This window comes from Amblyomma mixtum, chromosome 10 (genome assembly GCF_055824585.1).
Source record: "Amblyomma mixtum isolate Tamu chromosome 10, ASM5582458v1, whole genome shotgun sequence".
NCBI classification, from domain to species: domain Eukaryota; kingdom Metazoa; phylum Arthropoda; class Arachnida; order Ixodida; family Ixodidae; genus Amblyomma; species Amblyomma mixtum.
Genome location: NC_143021.1, coordinates 23,595,366 through 23,612,964, shown reverse-complemented (window position 1 = coordinate 23,612,964; position 17,599 = coordinate 23,595,366). Strand labels below are relative to the sequence as shown.

Here is a 17,599-nt window from a genome sequence, read left to right as displayed (position 1 = left end):
GCACCTGACTTGCAGTGACGCCATCTGCTGGCGTTGTGACGCAGTGCGACATCATCGCAGCGGATTCTCCATTTATACTAATGCAGCTAGAATGTCGACACGCAAGATGAAGCGGTTGCTGCGCGCATCTTGAGAACGCTATGGAACGAACAGGAGCGCGAAAAAAAAATGAACCAAGGTTCATATTCCCCAACTTGGCAAAATTTGAAGCGAACAGCTGTTGGAGTGTTTTCTAATATTCGCGGGGCTATAAAGACTGTCACTACAATATCGGTCGTCTGTTACTTATCTCTCCCTCTGGGCACTGTGCCGGGCGCAGGAGATGTGGCGGGGGGGGGGGGGGGTGCTGCATGCCAGACACACCCAAGGGTCTATCGAGACATGGACAGAGCGGCAGTTTCCTACTGCTCATTTCTTATTTTTTGGCGGTCTTTTATGCAATCGCGTATGCATTCGCAGACAGTCGCATCAACTGCAAAATATGCGGAACTCACTCTTTTTTCGTCGGCAGCATATTCTGGGACGTTTTGGAGACATTATTAACATTTGGAAAAACTCTTTCGATCTTTGTCCCGGAGCAGTGTAGCCTGACAGCAACGCTACTATTTGGGACTGCTGAGAAATATTCTGTCTAGGTAAGGACAGTGTCCATACTCAAAACATGCATTTTTCTACGCATAGTGGCGCCCTAAATGACACCTGCTTGCGTGATGACAGTGGACGATTATATTTACTTGTCACTTTTCGTAGTTGTGTCTCTATCCTCTACGTGCACTTAGCTCAGTTGCTGTAGTCCTGGGCAGTGAAAAATTTTGTACAGTAGGATATTCGCGGGGCCAGTGAGTGCTGAATATAATATGTTTGCACTTCGATGGATTGTATCAAAAATTTCACTTTTCAAATGAGCGCTGCGAAATGCCAGGCTGTGTATCAGGCAGTTTTGATCTATTTCAACCGATGCGGCGCGCAGTAAATCATGCACCTATTTTGCGCAGAAACGAAACCGCTCTTGCCAGCTGTGAACTAACTGCGTCGACATCGGCACCGTCGCCTATTTCAAGCAGGAGAACGTGTATGACAGTTCTCGTATATCACTCTTTGCGGCCGCTTCACTGAAACTTCCTCTCCTATCCAGGCGGCGAGTGGCATACACTGGTGAGCACGGATTCAGCTCGCCTAGCGGGAAGGGTTCCCATGAATTCCGTTAGACGCACTGGGCACAATACGATACGCCGCGATACGAAATGCCGCGATACGAAAATCTGTGCTGAACTGGAACGGAAGCAGAAGGAGTTTTGTGCGTGGATGGTTTATCTTTGGATCTAAGCAAAAAAGCGAATAAATTACAGCAGGGGGAGAAAATGTCAGCTGAGCCGGATGAACGGAAATAGACTCCCAACTGTGAGGAGAATGTCAGGCACCAATATTTATTGCCCGGCGGTGTCAAGAAGACAAAACAAATGAGTTAAAGGGATTACATCACGGCAATGAATGCAAAGTCCGGCTGGCTGGACGTCTGTGCAGGAAGAAAATATAGAAAAGTAAAGACTGATGCAAGTGACAGCATCGTTCTATGAACTGGATAGATACGGGATGAGAGACCTACTAAAAGCCGCTCTCAAGAGGCAGTGGAAGACCCGCAAAGCCAAGCTTCTCAATGGCATATTTTAAGTTCTTCTAAGTCGTATATATATGAGCCTATTATCGCGCGATGTGGCGGTAATGTTCCTTTTCTGTTAGTCTGTTTTCGCGGAGCTTTTGCACTTTTTTCCTCTACGCTATCCGCACACACAATACTTACAGTGGGCGGATGCAAAAAAAATTCCTGAAGCACCGTCAGTGGGCGCCACGCGCTTATCTGCGGACATAAAAAGTAGAATCGGCAAGACAAAAATAAAAATAAAATAGACATAATAGAAATAATCCTTCTTAGAGGGCAGAATGAAAGTGTCTGGCTGGTCACTTCCTTGTCTGCATTACTGTAGTACGTGTCCGCGCCCGGAAGTTTCCCTGGCTTGGTGAGGCGCTTAGCTCCATATTTTCTGTAAGAGCGGCGGGACTCTGGCAAGTGGTTCCTTGGTATGGGGGAAGGCCTCAGAATAAACTGCGGACAAAAAAGCAGGCTGTGTACAGAAAACTGATAGGCTAACATAAACAGACCGGGAACAGAGCGAGAGAGAACAAACGCTATTTAACTATCTTCATCATCAGCCTGAATACACTCACTGTAGGGCAATGCCCCTGCCTCTCCCATGTCTCTCCAATTAACCCTTCCTTTGCCAGTACCGGCCACCGTATACCCGCAAACTTCTGAATCTCATCCGCCCACCTAGCTTTCTGCCGCCCCCGGCTACGCTTGCCTTCTCTCGGAATCCACTCCGTTAAGCTTAAGGACCAGCGGCATTACATGCCCTGCAGAAGCCCATGTCTTCCTCTTGATTTTCGACTAGGATTTCATTAACCCGCGTTTGTTCCTCCACCAATTCCGCATGCTCCCGATCTCTTAGCGTTACACCTATCATTTTCCTTTCCATAGCTCGCTTCGTTGTCCTTAAGCTGAACCCTCATGGCTAGCCTTGCCGTTTCTGCTCCATAGGTGAGTACCGGTAAGATACAGCTGTTGTATACTTTTCTGTTGAGGAACATTGGTAAAATGTCATCCATGATCTGAGAGAACCTGCCATATGCGCTCCACCCCATTCTTATTCTTCTAGTTATTTCCCTCTCATGATCCGAATCAGCAGTCAGTACCTGCCTTAAGTAGCATATTCCTTCCCTATTTTCAGCACCTCGCTAGCGATTGCAAATGGCATAGTGTCTAAAATTAGGAGCAGGAAATGCACAAGAGATGTAGGTTTAGCTACTATAGTTATGAGGGAGGCCGTAGTGTAGGGCTGGGAATAATTTAGACCACCTGGGCTTCTTTAACACGCAGTGACATCGCAAAGTCCACGGGTCTCTGCCATTTAGCCTCCATCGAAATGCTACCGCTGCGGCCGGGATTGAACCCGCCTCTTTCGCGTCAGGAGTCGAGCACCATAATCGCTCAGCCACCACGACGGCTGGAACTGTACGTGAGCAGGGTGTGTAATGCGAAGTGAAGATATCCGATAGTACCTTGGGGTAATATTGAACGGCATTCCAGCCGAAGGCAAACGTAGCCAGAGCGGACTGACGGTCAGAAAGTAAAGACATTTGCTGGGTAGAGTGACCGGAGCTAGCGCGGGACAGAGTTGATGAGACCAATGGGAAAAATCTCCGCCTTGCAGTAAATGTAATACGGATGCTTATGACGGTTGCGGAGATACCTTGTATGTGTTGGCGTCGTTGTGCAAGAGCTGTATTCAAGAATAGAGGAGGTATTAAATTATTGATACGTAAGCGCCGAAACCAAAGGGAGGGCCACGTGACACGTCCTAATAGAGTGCTATTAATTCGCACAACCGAGGATTCAGCATTGTAGACCGAAAACTGAGTATAAGAGATTTTTTAGACATCTGTGGTCTTCCAAATCTGGGCTGTCAAGTAGGTATCGAACCCTGAACCTCTACCGAGTTTCGCTGTGGCCAGAGCCACCGCGGCAGTCATGGCTAAGTCCTTGCGAGATATTTTGCAATGTAATTTGCTGCGGAATTCACATCACTGAGTAACGCATCAGATGGGTTCGGCACGGCTACCGACCTCCTTTCTGTTCTGTAAATGCGTGCTTACATTTTATACAAAGAAAACTAAAAAAACAGAGGAAGAGATATGTCGGATACCCTAATTGAACATCAGCATATGACAGCTTGAACTGCATGGTTTGGAACAAAACAGTTACTCCTGTTACCATTAGGTAATAGCTATTTCCTCACCAGCCACAGCAGTTTACCTCCTAACTGTCATCAACGGTCTTTTGAAGGCGCCATATGTGGCTCCGCACAAGGAAGCGCTGCTCACAAGCACACGGGTGAGCGTATGGGGTTGCACTCCGAGGAGAAATACCGGGCGGAGGGTAGCTGGGGCCTCCGCTTTCCATACGGCGTAACTTCCTTATAGCGTTTATGAAAGACGCATTCGGCACGGAACCAAACAGGGACTGATGCTGGTTAAGTGCAAAGCCTACGTCTCGGTGATGTTTTCTGAAGAAACACGGGACTTGAGGTACGACTATTCAGGAAGTATTGAAGGAGATATAAAGGTTATCATTTCTACTTGCGCATGTAACTGCGTGAGAACACTTTCTTCCGAACAAGAATGTAATACAGGCTCAATAGAGCCGTTGTGGCTTTATGCGGGTGACATAGTGAGTGCTTTCAAGAACGTCAGGAGAACTGGCTACTTCTGGTCATGTCATCCGGCTGATCACCTTTGGTCATGTGATCGGGGGCGTGTCTTGAAGTGATCGTCCTTTTCAATAAGAAGAATGTCAGTGTGAGTATCGAACATTACGCCTTTGACACAAATTATATGAGTAAAAAAATATGAGCTCATCAGAAAAATTCTGCAATAAAGTCGGTAAAAGTCATTGGAGGTTTATAGCTAAAGTTTTGTGCCTCAATCTAGAAAAATGCAATTAAAAATTGTACATTACATAACTGTAGATACTGAAACAAACCGATACGCATGTCTACTAATATTTGTGCTGCGTAAATATAAACGCTAGTGAGAATAAAATGGCAAGGAAATCTACATTTATGAAAATGGCTGACGATAAAGTACGTGATCTTGTTAGCAGTGTGGTCGTGCTGGGACCCCGGGGGCATGCCCGGAATTGTTTCAAATAATAAAGTTTTTCGTCTCTCTTCAGTGAGGGGGGGGGGGGCGGAAATGCACGCTATACATGCTTAAAGCTTACCTGTTAATGTGCAAATTAATGAATGAATAAATAAATAGATAGCATAGAGTGCTCGTGCAGCCTGCTGTCTTGTACAAACTAGGTTTTATGACATCAAAGTTCTAGGGATATGAAACGAATGCCCACGTGACACGACCAGTTTTTGAAAAAATGAATCTTTAAGGCAAATAATTTATCAGGGCGCTTAACTAGCCTTAAGAGCGGAATGCGATAGCATTGCATTTCACATTTGTCGCAGCTTCTGTTGCAGTTTCTATATGTGTTAGTTTCTATGCAATAGTAGGTGCATCAACAGCCACATTCGAACTGGTGATTGCTGTAGCAGGTATTCCGCTATGCTTTGATTCGGCCCATGTTTCCATATATCAACATTTTTTCAAATTTTTTTATTGCAGTCTCCTATCTGGATTGCTGATTAGAAACTAGGTTACCCGCAACCAATGTGGCCATGTTGTGATTTCTTCACAATATTGTCGGCTGGCCAACATAAAGGATCCTTCAGGGCGCCTTGCACGATGGAGTCTCCGATTGCAGGAATACGACATTTCTGTAACCTACAAATCCGGCCACAAACACTTGGACGCCCACTGCCTTTCCCGTGCCCCTGAACAACCAGCTCCGGACGACGCTGCGGACGACGACGCCTTTGCGACCGCCCTAAACTCTACCGACTTTGCTGACCAACAACGCAGCGACCCGGACCTTCGAGACCTCATTGATTATCTTGAAGGTGCCAGTGGCAGAGTACCTGCCGCCTTCCGGCGAGCTTTATCTTCCCTGTGCCTGCGTGACGGCGTACTCTACAAAAAGAACTTTTCTTCTAACAGTCGCGAGTACTTGCTCGTCGTGCCCGAGAACCTACGCGTCGAAATTTTGTATGCCTGCCACGACGAACCTGCTTCCGGCCACCTTGGCGTCACTAGAACGCAAGCCAAGATTAGCGAGAAATACTACTGGCCTCGCCTTGGACATGACGTTACGCTTTACGTTCGCTCTTGCCGTGACTGTCAGCGCCCCAAGGTTCCTCCTGCCAAGCCCGCCGGCTTCCTCAAGCCCATTGACCCGCCGTCCCGCCGATTCCAACAAATCGGGATGGACTTGCTCGGCCCGTTCCCCCTATCAAACTCCGGAAAGCGGTGGATAATAGTCGCCACAGACTATCTCACGCGTTACGCGGAGACAGCCGCTCTTTCGAGTGGAACCGCTATCGATGTGGCCAAATTTTTTGTGCTTCAGATCGTCCTGCGCCACGGCGCACCCCGGGTTCTCATTACTGACCGAGGAGCTGCCTTTACTGCTGAGCTCATGCAGCATATCCTTACTTTCAGCCACATGAGCCACCGTAGGTCGACCTCATACCACCCCCAGACGAACGGCCTGACCGAACGTCTGAACAAGACTCTCGCGGATATGCTTTCGATGTACGTGGACGTGGAGCACAAAACGTGGGATGAAGTCCTGCCTTATGTCACGTTCGCCTATAATACTGCCGTCCAGGAAACAACCAACATGACACCGTTCAGTCTCGTCTATGGACGACAGGTGACCACAACACTCGACGCTATGCTCCCCCACGTCCACGACCACCCAAATGCCGACGTTGCCCACTTTTTACAGCGCGCCGAGGATGCTCGTCAACTAGCCCGGGTGCGAATTCGCGCTCAGCAGGACCAAGATGCCCGATAGTACAACCTGCGGAGACGGGCGGTCGAATATTTTCCTGGCGACCTTGTCTGGGTTTGGTCCCCAATCCGACGTCGCGGACTCAGCGACAAGCTCTTTATTTATTTATTTATTTATTTATACATACTGCAGCGCAATTATATGCGCTATGGCAGGAATGGGAAAAAACAAAAAGCAAAATACTAAAGGTAGCAAAATACAACAAAATGTACAAAGTGAGCACAATGAAGTTCAAAACACACAAAAAGTAACAAACAAAAAAGGAACTGTTAATGGCACGGTAGGAATATTCAGGTATTATGTGTCTTCCATGGCAGTTATAAAACTTTGAACTGGAGATGAACGAATGGATCCAGGTAGAGAATTCCAGGCTTCTATTGAACGGGGAAAAAAACTGAATTTGAACAAATTAGTACGTGCAAAATACGGTTACTTCGGCCCCTATCAAGTCCTGCGGCGCATCGGCGGTCTCAACTATGAAGTCATTCCTGATCAAACCCCACGCTCACGACGCGACGCGCGCCCCGAGGTCGTCCACGTCGTTCGCCTGAAACCGTATCACGCAAGGTCACCGTGACACCCCCTCTGACGCTGGTTTCCTTTTAGCATCGGGACGATGCTTTTCGAACGGGGGGGGGGGGGGGGGGGGGGGGGGGCTAATGACGCTAGCGCTACTGAAGACGACGACGTGAGGACATTAAGCGAAAATGACTAAGTTCGCCACCGTCGGACTCGGCCCCGGACGTTCTTGGGAGCCTTTCAAACCGCCTTGAGCGTTAGCGCGTCTTACACTGACGTGACAATATCACATGACCTCTCTCGACCAATCGTTATTTAACTGCCACTGATCACAGTCCAGTGGCTAGGTTGCCACCTGCCACGGTGGGCAGGTTGTGGTAACGTCAAAAGGCCACGTGACCTCTCTAGAACAATCAGCGATTTTTCTAGCGTTGGACGGCGGACTTTGGTCCTGACGTCAACTCCAATGCCATGACATTAATAACCTGCAGCATTTTATTCCCCTCGGCACCAAAATCACAACTGTTTATCCGTAAGACTGCCTCTTGAGGTCTTTAGAATTTTTCTCAAGTTTGGGCAACTATGGCCGCCCTTTCTAGATTTCGTACTGTGCATGCTCCGCAAATGTGGCCTTATTCTTCTTTGCTGAGTCGGACATAATAAGAAAAAAATAAGTGAGATGCGTCTAAACCACGCAAAAATAGCGGAGATACGCGGCGCTGAAAAAAAAAGCCGGTAAAAAGAATGCGTGCAGGCGTGCACGAGGTAGAGAGGCAGTTGCTCGGAGTACCTAAAATTCCCCCCTTCCCCGCTTGCGAGGCCACGGGTAGTTTACTGACACATGTAGAGGTGGACATAGAGATTGGGAAAGTGGCTATCTCCCTAAATTCGTAGCAGTGCCTCCACACCACAGTGGAGCTGAAGACGAGCTCCTCGTGTTGAACTGCAGCACACTCTCGCGCTGTGCATTGCACGCCGTCGTCTTCATAAACTTGCATCCGCACGCAAATCGCAAAAGGAAAGGAAACGCGCTTTCAATCGCACTTTCAGATACGCGGCTTTGTTGTCCATTTGCAAAAACCTGCTTTCGCACAATATTTTGTGGTTAGGAATGCTAGACCACTAGCAATAATCACTTTAAGCGCAATCCATTTTTTATAAGGTTACATCATTTGAAACATGCGGCGACCTTTATTCGCACTACATGGCATGCGTTTTAAGCACATTGATTCCACAGACACACGTGTGACGTCATGTTTCGCGAGACATCATGTGTGACGGGAGTTTCGCTACACGCCACCGTTGGGACAAACTGGCCTTTTCTGCTGAAGGCTACCCTTAACGCTACCGCGTTTAAAGGCCTCGAAAGGCGAGGACTAGGGTTGCCGTTGCCTACACCGATTTACAGGTTTGGTTTGCTTTGGTTTTATGGGGTTTAACGTCCCAAAGCAACTCAGCCTCAGTTGTATGTCAAGAGTGCTCTGCTACTCACCTAGGAAGATATCCCCATTGTCTGGTTCAGTTTTGGCATAAGATGCACTCTACGGGATAACCTTCTTCGCTAGACTTAACCCAATGCTTTTGTGTTCACCTTGTACCAAAAACAATGGTACTGGGATAGGGTGGAAATATGCATTCTTTCTTAGGAACGTTCATAGTGGGTTTATAGAATTTGGCATGAAATCCTCGCAATCACCCCAACAGGCATTCTTTGCGATACATGGTTTGCACAAGTTGATTTTTTTTCTCTTCACGAAGTTCGAATACTTTACTGGCTTTTCTTCAATAATTAATGCTGCTCTATTTTTGTTTCTTAGTGCTACCCTTGTCGCTTTCCATAGCTCTACGCGCTGCTCTGAGGGGCGTCCAAAATATCTTTTGTCTCTTTCAAAATTCCAGACCAATAGGTATGTACTCGCATGACTCGTCAGTCATAAGCAGTAATGCCCACGCAAAAGCAGGGCACTCCTAAATGCAACGAATATTGAAATGTCTGCGGTCAATTTAGCCCGTATTATTAGCAGTGATTAATTGGTTTGGTGGTTTGGTGTATGGGGTTTAACGTCCCAAAGCGACTAAGGCTATGAGAGACGCCGTAGTGGAGGGCTCCGGAAATTTTCGAGCACCTGGGGTTCTTTAACGTGCACGGACATCGCACAGTACACGGGCCTCTAGAATTTCTCCTCCAAAGAAATTCTAGCCGCCGCGGCCGGGATTGAACCCGCGTCTTTTGGGTCAGCAGCCGAGCACCATAACCGCTGAGCCACCGCGGTGGCAGCAGTGATTAATTGATGTGCTGCTGAGTGAAGTCTTTACCAGCCACAACATAAGTATTTATAAATTTTACTACTGCAAACTACTGAAGATACTGAATTTTTATGGCGTAAGGGCATCTACGTCCAGATAGTGCAATGGCAAAAGTTACTTTCGTTTGCTCAAGGTGGGTTAAAAACCCATTTCGCGAGAATTTCATCCTGATTAAGCCGAGCACCAGCCTAGGGGAAGCTTGTAACCATTGTATCATCGGTGGCTACCCGGTGGCATACTACGAACTACTACGAGGGCGCTGGTCGTGGAGGTTTGATATAATTGTTTTACATCTTTGTCCGTCGTCACCGGCACGTGACGTTATCACTTTCTTTTTGCAGCTCTAGATAAGTCTGGGGCGGTGATTATGATGCGTGAGGGGCTGCAAGATGTTCGGGATTGTTCTAGTCCTCATATGCAGTTGTCGTTGTAAAATTAAATAGCTACAAAAGTACATCTTGCGATGGTTGTGAAGCCAACAAACGCTGAGGCTGCTCTTCTTCGCCGAGAAAATGCTTTGTTGAGGTACCGCTCAGTACGGCTATTGCGACACGGGGTAGCAGTTACCCGAGGCCGCTTGAACGCGTGTTCGGATCAGCATCTTCAGTCAAGGATTCTCGGAGATCGATTTTAATTGCGAGGCAACTGAGGAATATTGCAATGAACTGTTATGGATGTATTGACGGTAACGGTTCATTCTTGCAATGCGTAGCAACATCATTCGTTCAAAGTGCCCTCCATCGCTCGCATCGAGTAGTTAATTGGTTGGTTTATAGGGGTTTAACGTCCCAAAGCAACTCAGGCTACGAGGGACGCCGTAGTGAAGGGCTCCGGAAATTTCGACCACCTGGGGTTCTTTAACATGCACTGACATCGCACAGTACACGGGCCTCTAGAATTTCGCCTTCATCGAAATTCGGCCGCCGTAACCACTGAACCACCGCGGCAGCTCGAGTAGTGACTTGCGCCATAGAAAAGAAATGCGTTACGTTTTTGGTACTAGTAAAAAAATCAGTAGCAATAAAATCTTGTCTCCCCTTGGACCCTCGTCTGTTAACGCGGGAAGTTCAGGATGTCAAACCAACTTGCCCAGCAACACACCATGCTCAAGAAAATGGAATGCCGCGGAGGACAGATGTGAAGCTGTAATAATTGTTATACTAAAATTCCAGGTTACATGAGAAAAAAATCTCTTTCATGAACTATTTTTCGTTGAAAAATGTGCATGTCGAAAATTTTTTGGGTATGTGAAGCTGTGCACCATATAGGACCTGTTGCAGCCCAGGTACGGTTCGCGCGGTGAAAGACTAGCACGTGTTTACCGGAGTGTTCAGCGGCAGCACTAGTCGGCACGCATCGAGGTCGCAAGCGGGGTAGGAGGTTTGCGGGTCACTGAACCGGATTCTAGAGTGACCGCGCGTCCAGCGCACGTGCGAGAAAGCCCTTAACAGCTGCACTTATCGGAATCTGCGGCGTGTTCCAGGGTGCGCGCATTCTTGTCACTTTGCGTGTTATCGGGACCGGCGCGTGTCAAGGCTGCATACCTGGCACACCCTTGTTAACGCGCCACCAAGCATACAACTATGCTGCGCACGCTGACCTTTTGCTCGGCTGGTCAGTGCGTAAAACCTGAGTCGGGTGTCAGAGGGCGCGTGGATGGTGCCGCAGTTCCCATTGTCACGCGAGGAAAAGATGCCTTATGTTGTTCAAACTGGTCTGGCGCGCGCATATTTTTTTTTTCATTATAGGTTGCTGGACGTCTCATGGAGAGGTTAACAGAACTGGCGAAGGCGGCTGGTGATCATTCGTTAAGCCGAACCGAACTGCAGCTGTTTACCGATTCATGGTTTTAAACCAAAGGATGGAAAACTGAGGACATAAAACACGAGTTTCTCGTTTCAGTCTACGGTAAAGGGTAGGGCGTCTGGATCAGGACCTTTACAGAAATATGAGGACCGCACAAAAAGCAGGAGAGAATTGTTTGTTTGTTTGTTTTTTGTTTGTTTGTTTGTTAGGGTTTAACGTCCCAAATCGACTCAGGCTTTGAGGGGAGGGACGCCGTAGTGAGGGGCTCCGGAAATTTCGACCACCTGGGGTTCTTTAATGTGCACTGACGTCGCACAGTACACGGGCCTCTAGAATTTTGCCTCCATCGAAATTCAGCCGCCGCGGCCGGGATCGAACCCGCGTCTTTCGGCCCAGCAGCCGAGTGCCATAACCACTGAGCCACCGCGGCGGGGCAGGAGAGAATTAATATGAGGTCAGTGGGAGAGGCCTTTGCCTTTGAAAGGACTTGGTTAGGCTGATGATGATGAATACAGGCGTCCCCAGAGAGGGGTCTTCAACACAGTCACATCCAATCCCGTCCCTTTGGCTGCCGTTGTACAGCGTGATGTAAAACTGGTTGTACATGTTGCAGGACGCCTTATGGGTGGACGTAGCCTACACAGGGAATCCGCCATTGCAGCTGCCATCAGAAGCATGGAAGCGCAGTAAATTTCAACATATTCTAAAAGTGGAATTTAAATTTTGCACCAAGCTAAGTCCAAGCCGCTACTTTTGGCATACTGAGCTCGCTCGATGCACCCCAACCTCGCCAAATGGAGCTGATACGGGCGCCTGCGCACTCTGGGAATCCTGGAAACTAGGCCGCCAACATTTCAGCCGGAGGTTATTGAAGCCAGATTTGGGGGGCCTCGGATCAAAGATTCCCAATGAAGCGCATGCACTCATTGAGCGAGCTGATGCAAGTCTACAGATCCTCGCGCCAGCTCTACCCTCCGCCCCACCATCCACATCCTCTCCCTCTGCCCGGCGGACCCTCCCCTGCAGGGCCTTTAGAACCTTAAGGCCTGGGAGGACTGGGAGACTGCTGCGTTCGGAGGAGCCCGCTGCGTAGACCATCTCCACCGGCCGGGCCGCCAGTGTTATGGACTTTAGGAACATAGACACTTAAGTGCAGTGAGGTCATGTGGGGACCTAGGTGCGTGCCCTCATTTTTCTCTAATACTAAAGTTTTTCTTTGTCTCACTGGTTGTATATCTAGAACATTTTTGTACCTGATGGCGAAATGTCTATTCCGCTTCTGGCAAGCTCCGTCTCAGACGGAAGCACCGCGGTCTCAAAAGCTCTTCCGCCTAGTCAAGAAGGCATATCGGTGCCCGGAAAGACATGAAGACAACATACTTCAATCTTCTCGTATCCCGTGCTGACCGGGAATACAACTGCGCCTTCGATTTCTTCTTTTTTGATGTGTGAGAGATACTCGTTTATGAGCATAGATGCATAAGCCGGGTGACACCTTGGCAGTGTGGATATTCTATTTATGGAGGCTGTATCGTATCTGATGACCTAGTATATTCGCCGACGAGATTAAAATACAAGGTAACTCCGAGAGCCTGAAATTTTATCTTTTGCAGTAAGGATAGAAACGTAACAGTAAAGTGCGCGGCATATGTAGTGACGCACGTTCATTAACAGGAGTAAGAAGAAAAAAGTAGAAAGAGATCTGGAAAGAATATGAGACAAAGGTGCGGCGCTCTTCTTGTCAGATGAACAAGTAAGGCTTTCACGGTGACACTGTCAACATGAAAGAAATAGAGTAAAAGCCAACGCAGGAAAAAGTTGAGGAGGCTTGAAGTTATTCGCAGGACATATCTCACGTAAACTGCAGACATGAAAACAGAGACAATTAGAAACACAAGTAAGCAGCGTTTGTTTTCAAAAACTTTGGTTTGATACTGCGACTAACTATTAATCATTGCGAGACACCACGGAGAGATGCCCGAAAAGGACAGGTGGAACTGAACATGCCTCTGAAATGAGTGATATGTTTTGCAAAACAGGTGCGTATACATTACGATAATCGTATCTCACTGTAGTCTTTTCCGCTTTTTAAATTCCGCATGTAGTTAGGGCTTTGTTTTTAAGAATGATGCACTTTGAGAAACAGCGTTTGCACCCATTAATACACAGGCATTCCACGTCATCCACATTCTTAATGACCTGGCTTTAGTTGTACCGGTAATATAACACCATGAAAGCCATAGGACAGTGCTTTCGTGTTCATATAGACTCTATGAGAATCTGCGATTGTTTTCTTAAAAGGATTGCTTGCAAGGTTTGCGCTCATTTCGTGCGATCTTTTTGCTGTCGGTGAGCGCTACGTTCTTTAAATAATGCTGAAGACTCTTGCCCGACGGGCCACAACGTTGATTTTTCTTCCTGAAAAAGTTTTGCATACGACATGCAATAGCACGGATTTTATGAACGTAGCGATTACGCTACCTATAAAGTATTTCACATGGATAAAAGTTTTCTGAAGATTTTTTAGAGTTTAGATAATGCACTCTTTTGTGGCAGTGGAACTGCAGTGGACATTGGCGGTTGCGTTAATGCAAGGGCGAGAAACCATGTTAATCATATGAAGAATGGGCGTCAGAGATATCTGTATGCGCGCTGTGGTACGCGTGTGTGCAGACATCCACTTGAACATTGTGTCAGTCATATTTTGCACAAAAATGTATTGATGCGAAAACTTATACAAGATGATCAAACTTCTGCAGGAAGCATTGACTGTATTGCTACCCCTTCAGTATCTCTCTAGGAAAAAGAGCTTGCCTACCTCAAGTGTGAAAGCTTCTTCTCGCGCACGTCTTGCTGGTGTCCCGTGATGAACATGGCCACTGATTTCAACAACAGTTGTTGAATTGTTAGCTCTGCGGTCGTCTCATCTGTCTTGTCCCTGTCTTCGTGCTCTTGTTCACTCGAAATATCATACAGCGCGTTCGCTCTCATGGTCGCCGTTATGTGAAACCAAAACCCAGCAAGCCCTGTAAGCGGAGATAGAGCTCTCATCAATAATCATCATTAATGCGGAACAGTTATGTACAACAAGTAAATGAAGATCATGGAAGAGTGACGAGACATGCGTGTTCCATCTCGTATAAGATAACCACCTGACTGGCTAGCGAGGCAACGCAGAATTTTTTTTTTTCAGGGAATCTGTATCACGCAAGCTTCTGCGCATGACAACAACATCTTGTTGCGCCCACTGGAGGACAAATGAACCTTCCGATAATCTCTAATTAGCTCTAACCTGCGCAAACTACGCCAGCTATGCCAGAAGATCTCTCAACGTAACCTCGTTACCTGACTTTCGGTCGCCCTTGGTTGCGTTTTCCACCTCGTGAAATCCACTCTGTTAGGCTAACAAACCATCGGTTATCTCGTTTGCATGCAACATATCCCGCAAAGGTCCAATTTGCCATTTTATTTCTGCTATGTGATGTCAATAACGGAAGGTTAATGTCGAAAACAGCCCGAAACAGTTGACGGAGAAAAGAACCAACACACACAGCGCTGAACTTAAAACTGTGTATTTCATGCGACCTCGCAATAAATACAAAAAGACACATAAAAACAGGGAAAAAACACACCAGTGCAAGACTGATATTACTGATCCAAATCTAAAAGGGCTATTTCCTTCTTCGATAAGCGAAGAGATGGTACGCTCCAACATTTGTCCCCTCTCTTGTAAATCACCAACGCTTCATGAAGTTCACGTTTTTGTTGGGTTCCGTAAATGCGCAGCACTTAGCATTTTTCGAACTGAGGAATGCATTCACATGCTATCACATGCTTGGCGAGCGTAATATCTCTGCCTCTCCTAATGTCATTTGCGTGCACTGTTAAGTGGTTTGGCCCAAATAAGTAGCACTCCATGAGAAAGGAATCTCATAGGTTACCTTGCTTTTTCATTCCACATATTGAGTCACGTGCTTTGTTCTGCGCTCCTTTTGTTTTCTCTTTTTTGTCTTATTTGCTTTCTGGCACAACCTATGCATTTCGTTGGGTGCCGAAAACAGAAGACGAGCACAGCGCCTTCGTACGGCCTTTTTTATCCGATGGCGGTGTTTTCTGAACGTGAGACAATTACTGCGCCATTTGCTTTCCTCCGAAAACCAGCTCCTTTCAATTTTGTATCTAATTTGTGTTGTGATGGGTTGACTCATAGTAACCCAAAAAACATGTGATATTGATCCAGTAATTTGGATATTTGTGGGAAATACCTCGGATGTGCACAGTTCACAGGATTTTTGGGTGTAAGTAACGCATTTTGCCTGATTTGATATGCGTTTAGATATTTACGGTATTTAACTCCGCATGCTGATTGTTGTGGCATACTGACGCGTTATTGTCCATCTAGCGCTGGTCACTCGCCGTTAATCTGTTTATTTTCAAGGTTTTGAACTGATGTTAATTGTTTTTTTTATATGTACTTCGCAACCTACCAGTTTCGGCACTATATTTTCGCAATCGAGATTTCGGCAGTCAAAATTTCCCTGAATCAAGTCTTGCAATACGTGCAAATGACAACGACTCCAAAATATTTGCTTTCAGTTTTCATTTATTTTGAATATTGTTCGCAAGCTTAGTCATTCTTCTGAATGAAGAAGCTTACATGTGCGCAGATGCATTCGCCATTGGTGCCAAATTGAACAGAACTTCAGGCGACAAAGGGCTCGTAAGATTTTCGAGGCGATGTGGTGATTCCGTCCTTCAAACATTTAAGAAAATGCGTGATTTTTTTTTTTTTTGCGTGGAAACTTGAACTCGAAAGGTTATGAATGGACTGTGCCAAAACACTCATGCACACATGCGACGCTTCAGATGTAGCAGCAATGTCTGCAGAGCAATTATGTACGAAATGCGCTGTGCACAACGCAACTAATTGGTGTTAATTGCCATAAGAATTCGGTATTTCATAGACAGAATTCGCTAGCTGTCGGTGGCTGTACTTTAGGTCTCCATAAGCAGTTTTTACGAGCTAGAAAGGGGGAAGCCTCGATCAAGCCATCTTCGCAGCTTTAAAAAGGACTGATTCTGTAGCGCATTTAGGTAAAACTGCGCATGAATTTAAAATGCCCGACTGACTCATGTTCGTCTGGCAGTGACTATGACGCCCTACGAGCCAGTATTTCTTTCTCGATGATATGTAGAAAAGAAGGACTGTGTGAGATACGAAAGAAGCCGCAGGTTGGTGTTCGAAAGCGTCTTAGTAGAGCAGTACACGGTCGGCACCCGTTTTTAACGCAATTTAACATCAATGATGAAGACTCCATAGCTCTGCAGGGAAGGGACAAAACTAGAGGCGGAATTCAGCGCATTTAGACTGATATATGAAGGAGACATATAAATGATCAGGTTTTTTTTGCACAGTGCTATCGCTTGAGGTTTTAGTTATACACCTGCGGCTTTTGGGGTTTTTTTCGTGCTCATGAATCTATTAACCGTCGGCCATACGCTTTACGTATACGAGTAGAGAGAGAGGAAAAAGATTTCCATTTTTTTTTCCACAGTGGAAAGCGAGAACATAATGCCCTTTTCCGTGGACTGCCTTCTAGAAGTCACCATGCATTGTGCACTCACTTTGTTCATAGGTAGATATAATCATTGTTAGGCCGATATGATACCTCATTTCTGTCCGTCAATTCTATTCCATCCTAGCCATCCGTTGGTATGGTTGATTGCAGTCGGAGCGAGGACGCTTCATAACCACTAAGATTGATAACAACCTGCTGGTCCCAGGTGATAACACCGCTGCTGGACCCACAAACAGGCTCTATAAGCGCCTGCGAGAACTGGTAGCCAGGGCTCAACAGGCAAGGGAATTCCCCTGTTGCCGACATCGCTACACAACCTGTACAATATGTATTCTATGTAATGAAATGCAGCTACAATTCCGCGTTGTGTATGCGGGCTCTTCCGTAGTTCGTCGTTGTGTCACGCTTTTAGCCTCAGTATGACCGCAGTGTCTGCTACCTGCGTTATTGGCAACAATCGTCACCGGTGGTCTCTCTTCACGTAATAAATAGATGCAGATCAGACTGCTCGGTGTCGGTGTTTGAGCGCGAGTACCCGGGGACCAGAAGGAGAGGCCGGAAGTAAACAGAGCTCTCTTTTTTGCACCGAAGGACGGAGGTTTTGCTTAACAATTGAAGCAGAAAAAGAACAGCGCAAAGGACGAGACACAGAAAGCAAGCACGCGGGGCAAGTGCAGACTAACGACTGGTTTGTTACTCCATCGCCTCCTATCTTCTTCAGCAACAAAGCGCATGCGCACCAAACACACAATGCCATCAAACGCACAAACGCCCCGCAAACCCCAGAAAATCAATTTCTCAGCTTTACAAGTGGATCGAGACCTCACATACTTGTTAGGTCTAAATTTCACTATGTGCAAGGCTTCAG

The 17,599-nt window shown here is 46.8% G+C and overlaps 1 long non-coding RNA gene across 1 annotated transcript in view; it reads left to right on the top strand.

The window, feature by feature from the left end:
• LOC149325358 (uncharacterized) overlaps positions 1-17,599 on the top strand; it is a 186,691-nt gene that overhangs the window by 119,529 nt on the left and 49,563 nt on the right. The window lies entirely within an intron of this gene.